The 16,492-nt window shown below is 42.0% G+C and overlaps 1 protein-coding gene across 2 annotated transcripts in view; it reads right to left on the reverse strand.

Moving 5' to 3' along the window:
- The window catches only part of LOC126475486 (fatty acid synthase), a 97,382-nt gene extending 81,063 nt beyond the window's left edge, over window positions 1–16,319 (reverse strand). For both annotated transcript variants that reach the window (XM_050103393.1, XM_050103392.1), the window contains exon 1: window positions 16,187–16,319. The gene's annotated coding sequence lies outside the window, so the exon portion shown is untranslated. The remainder of the gene's footprint in view (window positions 1–16,186) is intronic.
- Between the last annotated feature and the right edge of the window lie 173 nt (window positions 16,320–16,492).

Raw genomic sequence — 16,492 nt, forward strand, 5'->3', positions numbered from 1 at the left:
GCATCCTCGTCGCTTCGGTACGTTATGCCTAGATATCTACATCTACAAAAAATGTTTCAAATGGCTCTGAGCACTATGGGACTCAACTTCTAAGGTCGCCAGTCCCCTAGAACTTAGAACTACTTAAACCTAACTAACTTAAGGACATCACACACATCCATGCCCCAGGCAGGATTCGAACCTGCGACCGTAGCGGTCGCGCGGTTCCAGACTGTAGCGCCTAGAACCGCTCGGCCACCCCGGCTTGAAATGTGGTGCTACAGAAGAATGCTGCAGACTAGATGGGTAGATCACGTAACTGTAGAGGGGGTATCGAATAGAACTAGGGAGAAAAGTAATTTGTGTCACAACCTGACTTTAAGAAGGGGTCGATTGATAGGAGACTTTCTCGGATATCAAGGGATCGGCGATTTATTAGAGGGAAGTGAGGGATGTAAAAATTTTAGAGGGAGACCAAAAGACGAAATCAGCAAGCAGATTAAGAAGGATGTAGGTTGCAATAATTATTCGGAGATGAAGAGGCTTGCACAGGATGGAGTAGCATACAGGGTTGCATCAAACCAGTCTTTGGAGTGAAGATGACAACAATAACAAACTCTAGCCGTAATTTTCTGACGCGTAGTGTGTCTGAATATTTTAATTAATATGTCTGTCTCCGTATCTCGGTGGTCATGTGTAGCTGCTGCATGGAGGAACGTGGTTCAATTCCCGGTCTTACCGGGGATTTTTCTTTAGTGGGAGAAGTGGAAGGAAGCGTACTCAGCCTCGTGATTCCGATTGAGAAGTAGGGGCTCCAGGGTCAGGATAGTGGACAGTGGTCGGGAGAGTGGTGTGATGATCCCATGGCCCTTCACACCGCATCCGAATAACGGCTGCAGAGGATGACACGGCGGTCAGTCGGTCCCGATCGGCCCGTCTGCGCCACAAAGCGGAATTTTACTTATTTTTTTTTCTTTTTTTTTGGTTTACTGAATATACAGGTTTATAACACTCTTACATCTTCCACACGGCAATGCTTACAACGATATGCAAAATTCGAAATGTAAAGTACATTTGTTTTCTTGTTTCGAAATCACAAGACCCACCAATAGCGATAGAAATGGAAAGAGAACCTATGTATAGCTTACCTCAGCAGTATACGCACATACTCCTGATCTTTTTATTAGTGTGACAACGCATCTTGCGTACATCGCCATATGGTGATCCACGGCTATAGGCCATTTTTTATGGTATATTAATTGTAAATATGCTTTTTTAAGTAGAAGACATACTATTTTTTAATTCCGTGTTTGTACTTTGGTTTTGTGTTTTCCGTAGAAGTTTCTGAAGACCTGGTACTAACTAACACGTATGTGATTTCGTCCGGCAGAAAGTAAAATAAATTACGATCACTTCCAATTGTAAAAAAATTTTGGCATTACAGTTCTTGTTCGAGCATCTCCAGTCTTATTCATCAATAGTTGTTATGCAGTGAAACAACACGCAAGAGTCCTCGGCTCTTCTACCTGCCGGGAAAGTCGTGGAGTTGAGACTGAAGGATTAGAGGACCCTCCCTCGCCCTTTTCTGAGACCTTATTTCACTGGGCGCGGTTTACTGGAGAGCAGAGTTGTAGAGTAATGTGCTCTATTGGATGGGCAAATTTTGAAAAGTATCGATACATTTGTATGTATATTTATAAAAAGGTTTCGATGCTGTCGAGACAAAAAGATCGTTATTACGAAATATTGATGTTTTTATCCTACCCTTACGCGTGAGAAGTCTCGGGAGTGATGTGTGTTCTGCGTATTAAATATCGTATTCACAGTAAACACGTCGCACAACAAGATTCTGTTTTTCATTAAATAACTGTGCAGTAATGGATGTGACTTTTGTTCAGAGTCTACGTTACTTTTACAGAGCATCAATCTTTTCTTGATCCAGGCTCTCAAGGGGTAAGGAGAACGTACAATCTGCGTCATAGATGGGAACAGGTAATGGCAATGTCCACCATTCTCATACCTTGCTGTCACCAACGTGTTAGTTTTGAAATTCGTACTATTATTTGCAGTAGTAGAAATGACGCACGGAAGTAAACCTTTAATGAATATGCAGTACAGATACATTCATGTTTAAATCTGGTACGCATTTGTAGTGTTGAATATGAAATTAAGCCCATTATAAGGCCTTTACTGTTAGGTTTTAAAGATCGGCAGTAATTGAATGGGCAAGAAATCTGCCGATGAGGGCTATAGAGGTCGTGAGTCAAGGAAAGACCGAGAGAAAAAATATCACTTTCGGTACTCAACATTTTATATCGATAAATCGATGTGTAAAGCATTCTGGCATCTTTGACAAGTATCGATACTGCAAAGGAGACTTTCGATATTTTTATATTTCGATATTTCCTGCCCATCGCTGTGTATTCGGGAAGTTGCGCTCGCTAGACAGCCTTAATTATGCTACGAAGGGCAGTGGCTGAGAGAGAGACGCCCGCTCGAGGCGAGCGGCGCCTCGCACAACCGAGCAGCGGGGGCGCGAGGTCGGGAAAACTGCGGGCCCGACCAGCTCTGGCAGCGCCGCCGCGGCGTGGCTTGGCGATGGCACGCGGACCGCGGCCCACGTCAGCCAGCGTCGCATGACGTTTGCCCTCCTTACAGCGCTGGCCTGCTCAGCGCTCGCATTCCGGCACTACAGCCACCTACCTCGTCGCCTCAGTAGACATACAGCTCAAAACTACTGGCACAACTCCCGGACAACGTGTCAAGTTCGCTTACTAGCAGCAGCGAAATTACGTGTTAGTTGCGTGTTCCATAGATCATATGAACGATTCTTTTATAGAAATGGTGTGGAACGAGTTATTTTACAGGATATGTACAGATGATCAGTGTTAGCATTATCACATTTTTAATTCTATTCATGCAACTACACTTTTTTTTTACTAACTGCCAGTTTTTCAATAGAAATTCGTCTATATAGTAGAAGGAGCTGTCCAGGAGAAATGATATATTAGATTATTTGCTTCGCTACCCGTAAGACATCTTTACGTTACTGCCGGCCGGAGTGGCCGACCGGTTCTAGGCGCTACAGTCTGGAACCGCGCGACCGCTACGGTCGCAGGTTCGAATCCTGCCTCGGGCATGGATGTGTGTGATGTCCTTAGGTTAGTTAGGTTTAAGTAGTTCTAAGTTCTAAGGGACTGATGACCTCAGATGTTAAGTCCCATAGTGCTCAGAGCCATTTGAACCATTTTACGTTACTGAGCAAGCGATCAAAAATTTTTGTTGCTACATATTGAAATCTCGTCTGAGTCACTGACAGCTTTAACAATGGGTAATAAGAAGGTCGTTTATCCCCTCTAGTGTTGTAGGTATGTACACAACTGTTCTTCTCAAACTCTGACGGATTATTAATGACGAATTTCAAAATTTCATTCTCGAATATGTGTATGCATTGTGACGGCGCAGTGAAGTGATACCTATATGACGTCTGTGGGTGAATTCCACTCATTATTCTTACTGCTCGCCTTTGTGCAATCAATACTTTCAAAATGGCTCTCAGCACTATGCGACTTAACTTCTGAGGTCATCAGTCGCCTAGAACTTAGAACTACTTAAACCTAAAGTTCGGCTTCAGACTGTAGCGCCTAGAACCGCACGGCCACTCCGGCCGGCTCAATACTTTCATTCTAGGCGATGAGTTACCCCAGAAAATTACTCCATAAGTCATTACTGAGTGGAAATATGCAATACATCAGGATGTTAATACCTTTGTTTCCAAGATTAGAAATCATACGAAGAGCAAAAGTAGCTTAACTGTTTGAGAAGCTCAGTAATATGCTTCTTCCAGAAAATTTGGTGCACTCTAGCCTACTTACTGACTCGTGCTCATGTGATTCATCAGTTTTTGGTGTAAGTATTTGCTGTACAGAACTGAATGTAGTGTGTTTGTCCAAAATTTAGAGTCCATTTTCAGAAGACCACTTAATATTTCTTTGAAAATATCATTTACCGGTTCTTCTGTGCTTTCTCTGTAATGCTATTTATTATAACACTAGGCGAAGGTCATTCACATCTTTAAGGAATACCTGTGGACTCGTAAATCACATACAATAAATGCAGCCCCATCTTTTCTCCCAGGTGACACTATAAGCCTACTGGGTCTTGTTGTGCGTGAGCAATGGGTCTGTGCACTTACTGCTGTTACATATTTTCAATGTTATTCTCTGCTTGTTTAAACCTGTATTAAGACGTTAAGTATCATTTTCTTACGTTTTCAAGTCAGCATGGCGTATACTTTTCTGGTTAAATAGCATGTATGCCGAATAACGTTGTCACAATAGACATTTTTCCACTGTGCAGATGGTCCTTGATCGAAACCAGTTGTGAACAATTGTAAGACAGCACAGTCTGCACCATGCATTTCTCCAAGTATATAGAGACTGTTGCCTGCCTAAAAAAATTAATTCTTCCAATCCATATGTGGTATACAGCAAATCAGTGCTTAACAGTACTGGTCAAAAACAGCCTTGGTTGCAATTTTATTTTTTTATTTTTCAACTACGTGTTTCGCCTTATTTAGGCATCTTCAAGTTTGATCTTAATTTGATATTTCTTAGAACGATCCTTTCGACAGTGCAGCCAATGGGCATCGTCAATACATCAGGCCAACATCGCCTTCGTTAAACTCTGTGTTTTTACTTAGTTTAACGAAGGCGATGTTGGCCTGATGTATTGACGATGCCCTTTGGCTGCACTGTCGAAAGGATCGTTCTAAGAAATATCAAATTAAGATCAAACCTGAAGATGCCTAAATAAGGCGAAACGCGTAGTTGAAAAATAAAAAAACTAAATTTGCAACCAAGGCTGTTTTTGACCAATACTAAAAAAATTAAAGTAAAAAACTGATTCGAAGAGAAGATTACAAAAATATAAATACAAAAGGTAAAGGAATAGAAAAATGTTGTACGTAAGTGCCAAGCGATGTTTTTCTGGAGTGAGTTAGGAGACTCACTTATACTATTATTTCAGAACTTTTGAAGGTGCCGCGACAGACGCGAAACTGGCACGGAAAGCGTAGTGGTGGTGCGAGGGCGCACTAGGTACTGTCGGATAACACGTTCCTGACGAATTCACCGGCTGTCGTCAGTGCTACGGGAGAATGGAGGAAGTATCCGTGTGTCACTTAGCGTACGGCGTCATACACATCGTCACGGCACTTTGAGAATCACGGCCCCTAATCTCCTCCCCATTAGGTACACCGCTGTCACCGTCACCCGCAGCCGAAGTGTATCCTGAAACATCTGCAAGCGACATATTGACCGCGTTTCAGAAATCTAATGTATTCGTAGTGTACAGTTGCTGGGCAGCCCTAATATAGTAAGTGTCTGACGAACAATACCTGAGTCGCCCGCTGCAACGAAAGTGCCCATTCTGTAGAAACACAATAGTACATATTTGAGGCATTCACATCAACGCAGAATGCTCACACGGGATTTTATCGAACAACTTGAGATATTCTTATTATTTCTTTTGCGGTTTATAGTATACGACCACATACATCTTAAATTAGTCTCAGAAATTTAGAGAACATAAATCAATAAACACTAACAATAGCATGATCTTTTTTTCTTGATAACGAAAAAAAATGACTTATTTGGGTGGAACCGGGTTGAGATTCTACTTCAGCCGTTCTGACTTTGGACATCTGTGATTTTCGCAGAGCTACTTACAGGGGTGCGTCCAGTGCGGTTTTTTCGATAGTGTGGTCACTTCATTCCTTCGTACCTCCTTATCCACATAAGTTTAAGCACTGCGATTCACAGCTGGATTTTAGGTCACTAAAAATTGAAAAACAACGTAAAGTATTTGTCTCAGCTCTAATTGTTGCCTCAAATGGCTCTGAGCACTATGGGACTTAACTTCTGAGGTCATCAGTCCCCTATAACTTACAACTACTTAAACCGAACTAACCTAAGGATACCACCCACATCCATCCCCGAAGTAGGATTCGAACCTAGAACCATAGGACGTTTTACAGCTCAGCGCTTTTCAGAGGTCCGGCGACCAAGCTTCGGGTGGGTTCTATGATATTCAGTGACACCTAACACTTTATATTCCTGGGAAAACACCGCGAACGTGAAAAACGACGAACCACACCGCTGTGCAGGTTTTCATACAAATGTAGCAGTCACCTGGTTCACAAGTCCGATGCAGAAACGACATGCCAACGTGTTCTACGGACTTAGTTACCAAAGCACGTGCTTGGATAGCTAAGTCGGTAGAGCACTTGCCTGCGAAAGGCAAAGGTCCCGAGTTCGAGTCTCGTGCCGCACACAGTTTCAATCCGCCAAGAAGTTCCATATACGCGCACACTCCCTGCAGAGAGAAAATTTCATTCTGGTGTCCCTGAATTGTTAACTGCTCTATGTTAGTGCCTCAAAAACTTAGTGCAGGAATTTTTTCGCGTCAATTGCAACGAATCAAAGTGACCTGCAAAAGAAGAGGGCTGTCTAGAAACAGACATCGTGATGAATGATGCCACCGCACCACTCTTCACGTGCGAAGCGGAAGCAGCGTGATTAGCGCGTTAATTGGCGGAACACGCGTCGTGGCTTACGTCACGGTGGCGTTAGTTTTCTTCCAGGTAGACCCGGGCGTATTTCGTCGCCAAATGAATCACACCCGAGATTAGATAAGATGCAACTTCACGGCCGCGTCTACGACATCACTTGGACTGCGAACGGATAAAACGAAGGAAACGGGGATGCTACAGTTTTTACGTAACTTTTACTATTCATTATTTACATTTTACGTGAAAACCAACAAACCCATTTTAAGCTTCAAATAGTTGTTGAATGTGTGTCCGAAAGTGCCAACTCATACGGAAACTGTTACCGTGGCGGCCGTGGTGGACAAGCGGTTAAAGGCGCTACAGTCTGGAACCGCGCGGCCGCTACGGTCGCAGGTTCGAATCCTGCCTCGGGCATGGATGTCGGTGATGTCCTTAGGTTAGTTAGGTTTAAGTAGTTCTAAGTTCTAGGGGACTGATGACTTTAGAAGTTAAGTCCCATAGTGCTCAGAGCCATTTGAGCCATTTGAACTGTTACCGTGGCAAGGTGTCTTCAACTTAACCTTATACACCTGTCCAAGTGAAAAAGTAAGAAGGTTTTACCAACTTACTGTCTTCTTAAGGCGTTGAACCGTAGAGATGTAGCTTTATTTGAATATAGTTTCTTTTAAAAAGATCTGCAAACATTTGTTAAAACATTATACTGCCTGTGGAATAGGGTATGTGCAACTACAATAATTTGTATGGCAAAGTAAATCACAAACAGCAAGACAAAGGCTTAATGCTAGGATTTAAGCTTATCTTGTAAGTATTTAGTGATTAATAAATGAGTTTCGCGACACATCTCGTAGCCTACATGTAATTATCTTGCTCTGAGGTTTCAGATAATGTTAATTACTACTTATTCTATATTCATTTTACAATTGTCACTACAGCAGTAGAAATACCATTTGATAAAGGAATATTGTGAAGTTTAAAGTAGTTAATAAACAATTAACTATGTCTAGTCAGGTCTTTTATTTTTTTTTTCGATGTTTTACGCGTTCCAGAATTAAAAATGCATTTTCTGAGACCGTCTTTTGGTCCTCACAAGTAAATTTCCTCTGTTTTTCATGCTTCTTAATTTTTGATATTTGCCGTGAACATAATTGAATGACGCCTATTGAACATAAGTATTTTCAGAAAACTTTCAGTTTACGAAAACTACTGGTGATAATGCACTGTTACATAGGACAGCGCTGACTAATGTCAGGTGAAAAGCGTAACGGTTTAGAAATAGAACTGTTGGCCCAGAGAACGCAGTTTAACCTTGACATATAAAAGAAATAAAGACATAAAGGGAGGGCAGTTTGTTATTAATTACTTAACCTTTAATAACATCCATGCTGTGTCCAAAGAGAGAAATTCCTACATATTAATAAACACATGTCTTATAGCTCTCCTCTTACCCACGTCTTAGACGGGAATCGTCATCTGAAAGTCAGTAAAATAAAGGACGAGTTTAAAGCATCCAGTCATCAGTGGAGTATTCATTGATATGTCACCTTTTTGCGCAGGCTGAAACTGTCTTTCGAATCAGAGAGATGGTAAGACGTAGTCGGTCGAAGGTAGCGCTTCGGATTCGTGCGTTATGCTCAGGCACACTCACAGTGCTGTCAAATGTTATCAAATGATGTGTTTGGAATATCACAAATGACGTCAAGGAAATACGAAGAAGGAAGGAAGATTAAGGTTTACCATCTCGTCGTTATAGATGCAGATTGGACAAGTATGGGAGAGGAAATCGGCAGCGCCCGTTTTAAAGTAAGCGATCTACCATCCGGATGAGCGTTCAACCCTCGGTCCTCTCGAATGCGAGCCCATTGTCTACCGGAGGAACTGTATGTATCCTTCGACACGTTCCAAATATGTGATTACGAACCACACATGGAAGACGAATGAGATGACTTTGTATGAAGTGGTTATGCTAGGCAATACACAAGAGGAGATAAAAAGCGTACTGCATTAAAAGAGCCATTCTTAGGACTCGGTGAATTACGCAGACCATCGCGTCCCAGCAGCTTTATTGTCCAAAAATGTCGGCTGCTGGGGCAGTTTGTCAGGTGAAAATTTACGAGATGAAATGTGGTCAGGGCTAAATACCTCCGCAGGAGTCAATGAATGATCCTGAAACTAACATGACGGGAAAACTGGTAAGCTTTTCCGTTAACAAAACGAAAGCGTCTACTGATTTTGTACATCCTCCTCTTCATCAAAGGGCTTTGAACTGTTTTCACAGGATGGTAATGTACAGGTCAAAAGTCATTGAACGCGTAGAAGTTCTACAATCGGAAATAATAACACGAAACGGAAAGATATCCAGCTGCTGATAGAGCCGAAGTCCGAGAATTACTTCGAGCAGATAGTTAGAGAACCAACTCGTGAAGCTAACGTTTTAGACCTCATAGCAACAAATAGACCGGAACTTTTCGACTCCGTGAATGTAGAAGAGGGTATCAGTGATCATAAGTCAGTGGTTGCATCAATGACTACAAGTGTAATAAGAAATGCCAAGAAAGGAAGGAAAATATATTTGCTTAACAAGAGTGATAGGGCACAAATCGCAGAATATCTGAGTGACCACCATCAAACGTTCATTTCTGAGGAAGAGGATGTGGAACAAAAATGGAAAAAATTCAGAAACATCGTCCAGTACGCCTTAGATAAGTTCGTACCGACTAAGATCCAAAGCGAGGGGAAAGATCCACCGTGGTATAACAATCATGTACGAAAGGTACTACGGAAACAAAGAAAGCTTCATCATAGGTTTAAGAGTAGCCGAATCATAGCTGATAAGGAAAAGCTGAACGAAGCGAAAAAGAGCGTAAAGAGAGCAATGAGAGAAGCATTCAACGAATTCGAACATAAAACATTGGCAAACAATCTAAACAAGAACCCTAAAAAGTTTTGGTCATATGTAAAATCGGTAAGCGGATCTAAATCCCCTATTCAGTCACTCGTTGACCACGATGGCACCGAAACAGAGGACGACCGAAGAAAGGCAGAAATACTGAATTCAGTGTTCCGAAACTGTTTCACTGCGGAAAATCGTAACACGGTCCCTGACTTCAGCCGTCGCACGGACGCCAAAATGGAAAATATTGAAATAAACGATATCGGAATTGAAAAACAACTGCTATCACTTAGTAGCGGAAAAGCATCCGGACCAGACGAGATACCCTTAAGATTCTACAGTGATTATGCTAAAGAACTTGCCCCCTTTCTATCAGCAATTTATCGTAGATCGCTGGAAGAACGTAAAGTACCTAGCGACTGGAAGAAAGCGCAGGTCGTTCCCATTTTCAAGAAGGGTCATAAATCAGATGCGAATAATTATAGGCCTATTTCGCTTACGTCAATCTGTTGTAGAATAATGGAACATGTTTTGTGTTCTCGTATTATGACGTTCTTAGATAATACAAATCTCCTTCATCATAACCAACATGGATTCCGCAAACAAAGATCATGTGAAACTCAGCTCGCCCTATTTGCCCAAGAAATTCACAGTGCCGTAGACACTGGCGAGCAGATTGATGCCGTATTCCTGGACTTCAGGAAGGCATTTGATACGGTTCCGCACTTACGTTTAGTGAAAAAAATACGAGCTTACGGAATATCGGACCAGGTTTGTGATTGGATTCAGGATTTCCTAGAAGAAAGAACACAACATGTCATTCTTAACGGTTCAAAATCTGCAGAAGTAGAGGTAATTTCGGGAGTACCGCAGGGAAGCGTGATAGGACCTTTATTGTTTACAATATACATAAATGACTTAGTTGGCAACATCGGTAGCTCCGTGAGGCTATTTGCAGATGACACGGTTGTCTACAAGAAAGTAGCAACATCAGAAGACTCGTACGTACTCCAGGAGGACCTGCAGAGGATTAATGCATGGTGCGACAGCTGGCAGCTTTCCCTAAACGTGGATAAATGTAATATAATGCGCATACATAGGGGCAGAAATCCATTCCAGTACGATTATGCCATAGGTGGTAAATCATTGGAAGCGGTAACGACCGTAAAATACTTAGGAGTTACTATCCGGAGCGATCTGAAGTGGAATGATCACATAAAACAAATAGTGGGAAAAGCAGGCGCCAGGTTGAGATTCATAGGAAGAATTCTAAGAAAATGTGACTCATCGACGAAAGAAGTAGCTTACAAAACGCTTGTTCGTCCGATTCTTGAGTATTGCTCATCAGTATGGGACCCTTACCAGGTTGGATTAATAGAAGAGATAGACATGATCCAGCGAAAAGCAGCGCGATTCGTCATGGGGACATTTAGTCAGCGCGAGAGCGTTACGGAGATGCTGAACAAGCTCCAGTGGCGGACACTTCAAGAAAGGCGTTACGCAATACGGAGAGGTTTATTATCGAAATTACGAGAGAGCACATTCCGGGAAGAGATGGGCAACATATTACTACCGCCCACATATATCTCGCGTAATGATCACAACGAAAAGATCCGAGAAATTAGAGCAAATACGGAGACTTACAAGCAGTCGTTCTTCCCACGCACAATTCGTGAATGGAACAGGGAAGGGGGGATCAGATAGTGGTACAATAAGTACCCTCCGCCACACACCGTAAGGTGGCTCGCGGAGTATAGATGTAGATGTAGAAGTGCCGAAATATGTGTGGGTGGAGGTTTAGAAAAGATTCCTTTTTACAAAGACCAGTAGATCTCACACCTAAAATCGTTACTTTCTCTTAATGGTATCAGTCTGTAATAGATGGCAAAGGACTTGTAATATCAGTTCAACAGAATGGGTGGTGTCTTGGAAATACGTTCACAAGGTGAACATAAAAGTAGAACTACGGTAACAAGACTAACGGGTTATTTATAAAAAGCAGATGTTTTCTGCTTATAGCTTAAGCAGGTATAAGCGGAAAATGACGTCCTTTACATAATTTATGCAAACTGTACGGCCATGTTACAGGAATAGTAAATAAGGTTAGTCGAATTAAGTCATTCGACGATGATGGAATTAAATGAAGAAGTGGTGCACTACATATAGGAAGAAGAGTTTGCTATTTTGGCAGTAAACCAATGACGACGGCGGAAGTAAACAGCATATAACACGTAGAATATGAATAGCAAGAAAAGCTCTCCTGAAAAAGATCGATATTATGACATTACAGCATAAATTTAAGTTTTAAGAATTCTCCTTTTGAAAGTATTTGTTTAATAGGTAGTCTTATAATAAAAGCGAAAAGTGGACGATAAAGATAAGAAGTGAAAAAATAAACTTTTGAAACTTGGTATTACATAGTAATTGTGAAGATTGCATGGGTAGTTAATGAAGTACTGGTTCGAATGGGAAAGAAAAGAAAATGGCACGACTTGATTAAAAATGGAATAGGTTGAGGAAACGTTCTTACCATCAAGTAATAATTTTGGTAATGGAGGGAAGTGTAGGAGTTTAAAAATTATGAAGATAGATAGATAGATAGAGAGAGAGAGAGAGAGAGAGAGAGAGAGAGAGAGAGAAAGACTATAATAAGCAGGTTTAAACACTTATGCGGTAGTTCCGAAAATATGAAGAGACTTGCACCGGTAAACTAGCGTGGAGAGGTGCATCAAACCAGGCTTCGGACTGAAGATTACAACAGTGATATCTCAATTTCTATAATAGGACACACAATTGTTACAAGCATCGGCCATTTTGATAACTACATACAAACGCCCGATCCTTTAAAGAATCGAATTCATATGCAGAAACGTCTTCAAAGTCTGATTATTTTCGCGCATCTCAATGTTTATGACGTATATGTCATACACGGCTATATATTGTAGTTGCCTTTTACGTTATCAGTAGTGTTTACTTGCAGTCATAACAGAACACGCAAGGTGAATGAATGTATTTATTCCTTTAGCTTAAAAATATTTTGTAATTTGCTTTGGTGGTACGGTATTCAAAAACCATTGTTGCTTAGGCATTCAGGAAATGCTTGTTTATTTGCTTAGATAACTAGAAGGATGCGAAAACACAATGAATACTCCGTTGACGTGAGACAAGCTGTTTTGCAGGCTTTGAAGAAGGGAAAGTCTCAGTCTAGCGTTGCTAAGGACTACGGCATATTACAAGAACTAATAAGTGTGTCGAATCGACGGCAAAAAGGAAGGAATATTAGCCAATAAGCCAAGGCCAGGTCGTCCTTGAAAACCAACAAAGGACAGAATGATTTGTAAGCAGCACCATGGACTGAACTTACATGTCTCTACTCTAAAACATCGCCTAGTAGCAGATAATTTGGATATGTCCATCATGTAAATCACCCATAAATTCAAAAATAGGAAGACCAAAATACAGTTGAAAAAAACATCAAACTGGCAGTGCTACAGATTGGTCAAAAGTTTTATCGAGTGATGAGAGGAAATTTAACGTATTTTCTTGTTATGGTGTGGAGTGTGTAAGACGATCAAAAAAACCAAAGGGACAACAAGAAGTACTAGGTACCGACCATTGAGGGCAGCTTCATATAATGAGGATGTTTTTCTAGACACGGGGTTGGTCTCTAATCCATACAGAAGGCAAAACGAGTCGTTTCCTGTACAGTGACTTTTTAGAAAAGAATATGGTTCCACATAAGAGAAAGAATATCCAACATAATTGGATATTTCAACAGGACGGTGATTCAAAGCACACTTCTGACCATTTGCAGAAAAAAAAATTCTTTTCAGATGAAAAAGAGTAGACTTTTTGAGTGGCCAGGCCAGAACCTGGATCTATAATTGAACTGAACTTCAATGGGATGCACTGGAGCGACGTGTTCGTCGTAGAAGCAACTCAAACAAGATCAGCTTGCTATTGCGTTATTGAAAGAATGGCAAGAACTCCCACTTGACCTGTTACGAAAGCTTGTGGAATCAACTGCAAATATAATTATGTGCAGTGTAATAGCCCATGGGTATGCAGAGAAATACTCGTTTGTTCTTCAGATTCCAGAACAGTTTTGAATTATTTTTACATACTTAGAAACTTAGACTTACAAAATACTTGCCAGCCACGAGAATTGTTATTTGTTTTGGTCTACGATAACTTTGTTTAAAGTAAATGTAGTTTACTACATCGATTATAATTACATACTTTTCAATTATACACTGGTAGGTTTTCCTGTTACATACTTATCTCTATGTAAAGGCTATTAATGCTTTCTGCAAAATACTTTTGAGTGCTACTGTATGTAGATATCGTCTGCAAAGTGTGTTGCGAATAGATTAAGTTGTGATGAAGTGATATAGTAAAATGTCATGAACTTTTTTCATTTCATCATCTTGTGTTTGTATTTGTATGTAGGGGGGGGGGGGGTAGGAGGGGTCAGTGAGAAAAAGTTTCTTAAAAGTTTGAAATTATGTGTAAAGTTTGTGAGAAGCTGCTAACTGCACTTATTCACAAATACTGGATGAATAAAGTCCTGGTATTTGCGCGCCGCCAATTATGTTGTCTCGAGAAAAACATAGTTTCTATCTGTAATACGTGTAAGATTGCGTTAAACTTTAAACATAACATTATACCTCTTAATGGCAACATTTTAAGTTTTTAAATTCGATCAATAATTACTTGAAATATTGAAAATAAAAATTTTGTTCGTCCCCTATCCGCCCCCCCTCCCCCCCCCCCCCCCATCGAAGCCGTTATGTAGGCAACCTGCTACCGAACCATAACTCTGTTATAAATCTACATAACAGATGTTGATAGGCGTTGAAAAGCAAAATATTTATCAACAGCCAGAGCTTAATTAACTGTTGCACAAGTCTGTCTGCAGCAATTTTCCGCGAAGCCAGTGCGCCCCTGGTCGTCGGCGTTGATTTGTAGGTCTGACCGGCAGTTTCCATCCTGCTCCGGAAGGTTCGCAACACAGCGGCGGAAGCAGCGCCGGGCCTACCGCTGTTGGCGAAATCGAGCCGGCAACGCGGCACAATTCCCCCCCAGCTCCCTCTCACCTGCTGCTTCTGCGGCCTGCATGGCACCACTGAGGGCGCAGTGACTCACACTCACTCTATCGGAACCTGCCAGGACGACACCGGGGCAGCCGTTGACAGCGGGACGCCGCACACACTGTGGGTCGGTCCTCTTACAAACTGGCCGCTTTTTCTCCAACAGAGGGAGTACGGGCTTAAGTGAACGATCAGTTAATGACAATGTGTGTTGCTTGGGACAATGGTCCGATGTAACTAGGCCAACTCGCGCCATTTATCTGCCGCACGCGCGTTGGCGTACTGCTGATTCGATAATTCGTGGAGACGAGATGCCGAGAATCCGCCGCATGCTGAGACTTTAGGCGATGGTAAATTCGACACGTCTTCGGAGAACGACGCGAGAAGCAAGGCAGATGGCCCTGGTTTTCCTGCTGTTTTTGCAGTGACTCAAAAGCGTTACTCCTCAAGGATTCAGGAGACTTAGGGCACATTATTTGCGACATGTGAGACTGGTTAATTTAGTAAAAGGACATCCAAGGCAGTCAGTTGAGTCTCAGTGTTTCTGACTGCACGTCACTCAGCCCAGCAATTTCACTACCGCATGTATAAATTGGATATCGGGATCACCATTCGCAGATTTCACGTAAATTGTTATACAATCTAAGCTCACTGACCCTAGAGAAGAGGCATCAACAGTTACGCTGAAATGAACCCGCTACACTACTTGAAAATCGCTAATGTTGGCAGGATATTATTTCTGTAATTTAGTATTGTTCTGTAAGTTTTATTGTATAACAAGGAGACTGAGAATAAGATGCACTTTTTATTACAGACGAAAAGCCGAAACAATGCTTGGATGCTCCGTGCTGATTAGGACACTTTGTTGTGTAATTCAGACTAAATAGCATGTGCTCTTGTTTACCAAGGAACTTTAAATACCTTTGCCACTGAAGCTGGTTGGGAGCAATTGCAGACCTTATCACATAGGCTTCGATTCATTGATAGGTTGCTGAGAAACTGAAAGTTTATAGTGAAATCCCTTAGGTTATACGTGTATAGCCTGCACCGAAATCCTCCTCAAGTGTATAGAAAGCGTCTCGTATTGGATTAACTGCACAGTTCGAGAATACAAAAGAGCAACACGAATGGTGACAGGCCTGTCTGACTCGCGGGAAAGTACTGAAGAACACCAGTTTCTGAAGTGGCAGGCAGTTTACTAAAGACGTAAATCATATCGCAAAAATTCACTACGGTGTTCTCGAATGTGGTATACAAATACTATCTATTCCCTTCATATTACTCTGGCGGAAACGGCGAAGGAAATATTGGAATAATAAGACTGCAAAGAGAGTCATAAGCATCTTCTCACCCTACATGCATGAAAAGAATAAGTAGAAACTGTAATATACTCGTATATGGTATAGTGACAAAATCTCCGATACGCGTATTGCGGTAATATTCACGAGTATATAAGTAGGCAAAAAATAAACAGTAAACCTAATCAAAACATGCAAGGGCTCTGTATGAGCATAACTTTTCTTAATGCCTTCTAACCGGTACTGTAAAAGCTTGGGAGCATGATCAATAAAAGGACACCGCAATTTTCATCGTCAGGTAACTGGCCGATAGCACACGCTGAGAATTAAGCCCTGCCGGCTTTCGCTGGCGACTCACCTTAGTTAATCGCGAACGCTGTTTGTCTTGGTTAATTCGAGGAAGCTCCTTCCTTGTGTAGTTAAGCGATGGCAGGTCTTCCCCTGTGTAGCCACCGCACCAGACACAGTCACTGTTAGGACTGCCGAGGGCGGCGGGCCGGTCGTTTTATGTCCGCGGAGATGGTCCGATGTCAGACTACCGGCCGCTAGCCAATCAGAAGGCGGCGCGACCACGCGCAGTTGGCTTGCGCATGCGGACCGCGCCCGCTCTCGCCACGCGGAACACGGCGGGCGCGTCAGGCGTCGGCTGCGTGGCGCCTCCGCT

Source organism: Schistocerca serialis, chromosome 4 (assembly GCF_023864345.2).
Source record: "Schistocerca serialis cubense isolate TAMUIC-IGC-003099 chromosome 4, iqSchSeri2.2, whole genome shotgun sequence".
In the NCBI taxonomy this organism is placed as follows: domain Eukaryota; kingdom Metazoa; phylum Arthropoda; class Insecta; order Orthoptera; family Acrididae; genus Schistocerca; species Schistocerca serialis.